This window comes from Tachyglossus aculeatus, chromosome X5 (genome assembly GCF_015852505.1).
Source record: "Tachyglossus aculeatus isolate mTacAcu1 chromosome X5, mTacAcu1.pri, whole genome shotgun sequence".
In the NCBI taxonomy this organism is placed as follows: Eukaryota; Metazoa; Chordata; class Mammalia; order Monotremata; family Tachyglossidae; genus Tachyglossus; species Tachyglossus aculeatus.
The window spans coordinates 2,519,404-2,527,187 of record NC_052097.1 but is presented as its reverse complement, the minus strand read 5'-3'; the positions used below and the strand labels follow the sequence as shown (position 1 = coordinate 2,527,187).

At 44.1% G+C, this 7,784-nt stretch overlaps 1 protein-coding gene across 1 annotated transcript in view; it reads left to right on the top strand.

Moving 5' to 3' along the window:
• Positions 1-279: 279 nt before the first annotated feature.
• The window catches only part of CLOCK (clock circadian regulator), a 90,358-nt gene continuing 82,853 nt past the window's right edge, over positions 280-7,784 (top strand). The window contains exon 1 of the mRNA XM_038769294.1: positions 280-348. The gene's annotated coding sequence lies outside the window, so the exon portion shown is untranslated. The remainder of the gene's footprint in view (positions 349-7,784) is intronic.

Here is a 7,784-nt window from a genome sequence, read left to right as displayed (position 1 = left end):
CCTCCCCCCCGCCTGACAGGACGAGGCCTCGGCAGCCGGCCGTTGCTCGCGCATGCGCATCCCCCCCTCCCGGTTTCGTGAAGGACGCATGCGCACGGTGGAGGACGGGTGGGGGGGAGGATGGCGCACGCGCAGTGGGCGAGGCAGCCACCTCGCGCTCGGCCTGCGATTTAAAAAAAAAAAAAGAGAGAGCGGCTCCCTTCGGCGGCGCGTGCGCACTGGCGGGTGCGCGCATGCGCGGAGGAGGAGGAGCGGGATGAGGCGGGAAGGGACGGGAAGGGACGGGACGAGGCCAACAGGGAGGCGGGGCGGGGGCGGGAAGAAGCCGGAGGAGCCGCGAGGCGCACGGTGAGGGAAGGCGCCGGACGGGAAGGAGGGAGGGAAGGAGGGAAGGAGGGAGGGAGGGAGGGAGCCGCCGAGTCAGGGAAAACCAGCAGGGGCTGAGGCGGAAGGTCGGGCCATGGCGAGGTCGGGGGGCAGGCGAGCGGCAGGCCACCACTTCTCCTCAGGAACACGCTAGGCCCCGGACCCCACCCCCGGGGACCATGTAAGCCTCGCACACCGGAGGCGCCCAATAAATACCAACGGATCCGAGGGCTCTGTATAGACGCAGAGATGGATTACTCTGTTTTACTCCCACATATCTACTTTATTCTGTTAATATGTTTGGTTCAGTTGTCTGTGTCCCCCTTCTAGAGTGTGAGCCCGCTGTTGGGTAGGGGCCGGCTCTAGGTGTTGCCAACTTCCCAAGCGCCTAGTAATAATAATAATAATAATGGCATTTGTTAAGCGCTTACTATGTCTAAGCGGGATGTATTTATTACTCTATTTTACTTGTACATATCCACTTTATTCTGTTAATATGTTTGGTTCAGTTGTCTGTCTCCCCCTTCTAGGCTGTGAGCCCGCTGTTGGGTAGGGACCCGCTCTAGATGTTGCCAACTTCCCAAGCGCCTAGTAATAATAATAATGATGATGACATTTGTTAAGCGCTTACTATGTCTAAGCGGGGTGTATTTATTACTCTATTTTACTTGTACATATCCACTTTATTCTGTTAATATGTTCTGTTCTGTTGTCTGTCTCCCCCTTCCAGACTGTGAGCCCGCTGTTGGGTAGGGACCGGCTGTAGATGTTGCCAACTTCCCAAGCGCCTAGTAATAATAATAATAATGATGGCATTTGTTAAGCGCTTACTATGTCTAAGCGGGATGTATTTATTACTCTATTTTACTTGTACATATCCACTTTATTCTGTTAATATGTTTGGTTCAGTTGTCTGTCTCCCCCTTCTAGACTGTGAGCCCGCCGTTGGGTAGGGACCGGCTCTAGATGTTGCCAACTTCCCTAGCGTCTAGTAATAATAATAATAATAATAATAATAATGGCATTTGTTAAGCGCTTACTATGTCTAAGCGGGATGTATTTATTACTCTATTTTACTTGCACATATTTACTTTATTCTGTTAATATGTTTTGTTCAGTTGTCTGTCTCCCCCGGCTAGACAGTGAGCCCGCTGTTGGGTAGGGACCGGCTCTAGATGTTGCCAACTTGGACCGTAGGCGTCCAATAAATAGGAACGGATCGGAGGGCTCTATAAACGCAGGGATGCATTACTGTATTATTTTACTTTCTCATATTTACTTTATTCTGTTAATATGTTTTGTTCAGTTGTCTGTCTCTCCCTTCTAGAGTGTGAGCCCGCTGTTGGGTAGGGAACGGCTCTAGATGTTGCCAACTTCCCTAGCGTCTAGTACTACTACTACTACTACTACTACTACTAATAATAATAATAATGATGATGGCATTTGTTAAGCGCTTACTATGTCTAAGCGGGATGTATTTTACTTGTACATATCTACTTTATTCTGTTAATATGTTTGGTTCAGTTGTCTGTGTCCCCCTTCTAGACAGTGAGCCCGCCGTTGGGTAGGGACCGGCTCTAGATGGTGCCAACTTCCCAAGCGTCTAGTAATAATAATCATAATAATAGTAATAATAATGGCATTTGTTAAGCGCTTACTATGTCTAAGCGGGATGTATTTGTTACTCTATTTTACTTGTACATATCTACTTTATTCTGTTAATATGTTTGGTTCAGTCGTCTGTCTCCCCCTTCTAGGCTGTGAGCCCGCTGTTGGGTAGGGACCGGCTCTAGATGGTGCCAACTTGGACCGTAGGCGCCCAATAAATAGGAACGGATCGGAGGGCTTTATATATGCAGAGATGTATTACTCTGTTTTACTTGCACATATCCACTTTATTCTGTTAGTATGTTCTGTTGTCTGTCTCCCCCTTCTAGGCTGTGAGCCCGCTGTTGGGTAGGTACCGGCTCTGGATGGTGCCAACTTCCCAAGCGCCTAGTAATAATAATAATAATAATAATAATAATAATAATAATAATAATGATGGCATTTGTTAAGCGCTTACTATGTCTAAGCGGGATGTATTTATTACTCTATTTTACTTGTACATATTTACTTTATTCTGTTAATATGTTTGGTTCAGCTGTCTGTCTCCCCCTTCTAGAGTGTGAGCCCGCTGTTGGGTAGGGACCGGCTCTAGATGTTGCCAACTTCCCAAGTGCCTAATAATAATAATAATAATGATGGCATTTGTTAAGCGCTTACTATGGCTAAGCGGGATGTATTTATTACTCTATTTTACTTGTACATATCTACTTTATTCTGTTAATATGTTTGGTTCAGCTGTCTGTCTCCCCCTTCTAGACTGTGAGCCCGCTGTTGGGTAGGGACCGGTTCTAGATGTTGCCAACTTCCCAAGCGTCTAGTAATAATAATAATAATAATAATAATAATAATGGCATTTGTTAAGCGCTTACTATGTCTAAGCGGGATGTATTTATTACTCTATTTTACTTGTACATATCCAGTTTATTCTGTTAATATGTTTTGTTCTGTCGTCTGTCTCCCCCTTCTAGACTGTTAGCCCGCTGTTGGGTAGGGACCCGCTCTAGATGGTGCCAACTTCCCAAGCGCCTAGTAATAATAATAATGATGATGACATTTGTTAAGCGTTTACTATGTGCAAAGCACTGTTCTAAGCGGGATGTATTTATTACTCTATTTTACTCGCACATATCTACTTTATTCTGTTAATATGTTTGGTTCAGTTGTCTGTGTCCCCCTTCCAGTCTGTGAGCCGCTGTTGGGTAGGGACCGGCTCTAGATGTTTCCAACTTCCCAAGCGCCTAGTAGTAATAATAATAATGATGGCATTTGTTAAGCGCTTACTATGTCTAAGCAGGATGTATTTATTACTCTATTTTACTTGTACATATGTACTTTATTCTGTTAATATGTTCTGTTCTGTTGTCTGTCTCCCCCTTCCAGACTGTGAGCCCGCTTTTGGGTAGGGACCGGCTGTAGATGTTGCCAACTTCCCAAGCGCCTAGTAATAATAATAATAATGATGGCATTTGTTAAGCGCTTACTATGCCTAAGCGGGATGTATTTATTACTCTATTTTACTTGTACATATCTACTTTATTCTGTTAATATGTTTGGTTCAGTTGTCTGTCTCCCCCTTCTAGGCTGTGAGCCCGCTGTTGGGTAGGGACCGGCTCTAGATGGTGCCAACTTGGACCGGAGGCGTCCAATAAATAGGAACGGATCGGAGGGCTCTATAAACGCAGGGATGCATTACTCTATTATTTTACTTTCTCATATTTACTTTATTCTGTTAATATGTTTTGTTCAGATGTCTGTCTCCCCCTTCTAGACAGTGAGCCCGCTGTTGGGTAGGGACCGGCTCGAGATGGTGCCAACTTGGACCTTAGGCGTCCAATAAATAGGAACAGATCGGAGGGCTGTATATAAGGAGGGATGTATTACTCTATTTTACTCGCACATATCTACTTTATTCTGTTAATATGTTTTGTTCAGCTGTCTGTCTCCCCCTTCTAGACAGTGAGCCCGCTGTTGGGTAGGGACCGTCTCTCTATGTTGCCAACTTCCCAAGCGCCTAGTAATAATAATAATAATAATGGTATTTGTTAAGCGCTTACTATGTCTAAGCGGGATGTATTTATTACTCTATTTTACTTGTACATATCCACTTTATTCTGTTAATATGTTTGGTTCAGTTGTCCGTCTCTCCCTTCTAGACTGTGAGCCTGCTGTTGGGTAGGGACCGGCTCTCTATGTTGCCAACTTCCCAAGCGCCTAGTAATAATAATAATAATGGTGATGATGCCATTTGTTAAGTGCTTACTATGTGCAAAGCACTGTTCTAAGCGGGATGTATTTATTACTCTATTTTACTTGCACATATCTACTTTATTCTGTTAATATGTTTTGTTCAGTTGTCTGTCTCCCCCTTCTAGAGTGTGAGCCCGCTGTTGGGTAGGGACCGTCTCTCTATGTTGCCAACTTCCCAAGCGCCTAGTAATAATAATAATAATAATGGCATTTGTTAAGCGCTTACTATGTCTAAGCGGGATATATTTATTACTCTATTTTACTTGTACATATCCACTTTATTCTGTTAATATGTTTTGTTCTGTCGTCTGTCTCCCCCTTCTAGACAGTGAGCCCGCTGTTGGGTAGGGACCGTCTCTCTATGTTGCCAACTTCCCAAGCGCCTAGTAATAATAATAATGGCATTTGTTAAGCGCTTACTATGTCTAAGCGGGATGTATTTATTACTCTATTTTACTTGTACATATCCACTTTATTCTGTTAACATGTTTTGTTCAGTCGTCTGTCTCCCCCTTCTAGACTGTGAGCCCGCCGTTGGGTAGGGACCGGCTCTGGATGGTGCTAACTTGGACCGTAGGCGCCCAATAAATAGGAACGGATCGGAGGGCTGTATAGACGGAGGGATGCATTACTCTATTATTTTACTTTCTCATATTTACTTTATTCTGTTAATATGTTTTGTTCAGTCGTCTGTCTCCCCCGGCTAGACTGTGAGCCCGCTGTTGAGTAGGGACCGGCTCGAGATGGTGCCAACTTGGACCGTAGGCGCCCAATAAATAGGAACGGATCGGAGGGCTCTATATATGCAGAGATGTATTACTCTATTTTACTCGCACATATCTACTTTATTCTGTTAATATGTTTGGTTCAGTTGTCTGTGTCCCCCTTCTAGGCTGTGAGCCCGCTGTTGGGTAGGGACCGGCTCTAGATGGTGCCAACTTGGACCGTAGGCGCCCAATAAATAGGAACGGATCGGAGGGCTCTGTATACGCAGAGATGTATTACTCTCTTTTACTCGCACATATCTACTTTGTTCTGTTAATATGTTTGGTTCAGTTGTCTCCCCCTTCTAGACAGTGAACCCGCTGTTGGGTAGGGACCGGCTCTAGATGGTGCCAGCTTGGACCGTAGGCGCCCAATAAATAGGAACGGATCGGAGGGCTCTATCTATGCAGAGATGTATTACTCTCTTTTACTTGCACATATCTACTTTATTCTGTTAATATGTTTGGTTCAGTTGTCTGTCTCCCCCGGCTAGACTGTGAGCCCGCTGTTGGGTAGGGACCGGCTCTAGATGGTGCCAACTTGGACCGTAGGCGCCCAATAAATAGGAACGGATCGAAGGGCTGTATAGACGGAGGGATGCATTACTCTATTATTTTACTTTCTCATATTTACTTTATTCTGTTAATATGTTTTGTTCAGTTGTCCGTCTCCCCCGGCTAGACTGTGAGCCCGCTGTTGGGTAGGGACCGGCTCTAGATGGTGCCAACTTGGACCGTAGGCGCCCAATAAATATGAACGGATCGGAGGGCTCTATATAAGGAGGGATATATTACTCTATTTTACTTGCACATATTTACTTTATTCTGTTAATATGTTTTGTTCAGTTGTCTGTCTCCCCCGGCTAGATTGTGAGCCCGCTGTTGGGTAGGGACTGGCTCTAGATGTTGCCAACTTCCCAAGCGTCTAGTAATAATAATAATGATGATGGCATTTGTTAAGTGCTTACTATGTGCAAAGCACTGTTCTAAGCGGGATGTATTTATTACTCTATTTTACTTGCACATATTTACTTTATTCTGTTAATATGTTTTGTTCAGCTGTCTGTCTCCCCCTTCTAGACTGTGAGCCCGCTGTTGGGTAGGGACCGGCTCTAGATGTTGCCAACTTCCCTAGCGTCTAGTAATAATAATAATAATAATAATAATAATAATAATAATAATAATAATAATGGCATTTGTTAAGCGCTTACTAGGTCTAAGCGGGATGTATTTATTACTCTATTTTACTTGTACATATCTACTTTATTCTGTTAATATGTTTTGTTCAGTTGTCTGTCTCCCCCTTCTAGACTGTGAGCCCGCTGTTGGGTAGGGACCGGCTCTAGATGGTGCCAACTTGGACCGTGGGCGTCCAATAAATATGAATGGATCAGAGGGCTGTCTATACGGAGGGATGTATTACTCTATTTTACTTGCACATATTTACTTTATTCTGTTAATATGTTTTGTTCAGTTGTCTGTCTCCCCCATCTAGACAGTGAGCCCGCTGTTGGGTAGGGACAGGCTCTAGATGTTGCCAACTTGGACCGTAGGCGCCCAATAAATAGGAACGGATCGGAGGGCTCTATATATGCAGGGATGCATTACTTTATTTTACTTGCACATATTTACTTTATTCTGTTAATATGTTTTGTTCAGTTGTCCGTCTCCCCCTTCTAGACTGTGAGCCCGCTGTTGGGTAGGGACCGGCTCTAGATGTTGCCAACTTGGACCGTAGGCGCCCAATAAATATGAACGGACCGGAGGGCTCTATAGACGCAGGGATGCATTACTCTGTTTTACTTGCACATATTTACTTTGTTAATATGTTTTGTTGTCTGTCTCCCCCGTCTAGACTGTGAGCCCTCTGTTGGGTAGGGACTGACTCTAGATGTTGCCAACTTCCCAAGCATCTAGTAATAATAATAATAATGTTGGCATTTGTTAAGCGCTTAGTATGTCTAAGCGGGATGTATTTATTACTCTATTTTACTTGTACATATTTACTTTATTCTGCTAATATGTTTTGTTCTGTTGTCTGTCTCCCCCGGCTAGACTGTGAGCCCACTGTTGGGTAGGGACTGGCTCCAGGTGTTGCCAACTTGGACTTCAATCAATCAATCAGTCAATCGTATTTATTGAGCGCTTACTGTGTGCAGAGCACTGTACTAAGCGCTTGGGAAGTACAAGCTGGCAACATATAGAGACAGTCCCTGCCCAACAGTGGGCTCCCAAGTGCCTAGTAATAATAATAATAATGATGGCATTTGTTAAGCGCATACTATGTGCAAAGCACTGTTCTAAGCGGGATGTATTTATTACTCTATTTTACTTGTACATATTTACTTTATTCTGTTAATATGTTTTGTTCTGTTGTCTGTCTCCCCCTTCTAGACTGTGAGCCCGCTGTTTGGTAGGGACCGGCTCTAGATGTTGCCAACTTGGATTTCCCAAGCGCCTAGTAATAATAATAATAATGATGGCATTTGTTAAGCACTTACTATGTGCAAAGCACTGTTCTAAGCGGGATGTATTTATTACTCTATTTTACTTGTACATATCTACTTTATTCTGTTAATATGTTTTGTTCAGTTGTCTGTCTGCCCCTTCTAGACTGTGAGCCTGCTGTTGGGTAGGGACCGGCTCTAGATGTTGCCAACTTGGACTTCCCAAGCACCTAGTAATAATAATAATAATAATAATGGCATTTATTAAGCGCTTACTGTGTGCTAAGCGCTGGGGAGGTTACAAGGTGATCAGGTTGTCCCCCGTGGGGCTCACAATCTTCATCCCCATTTT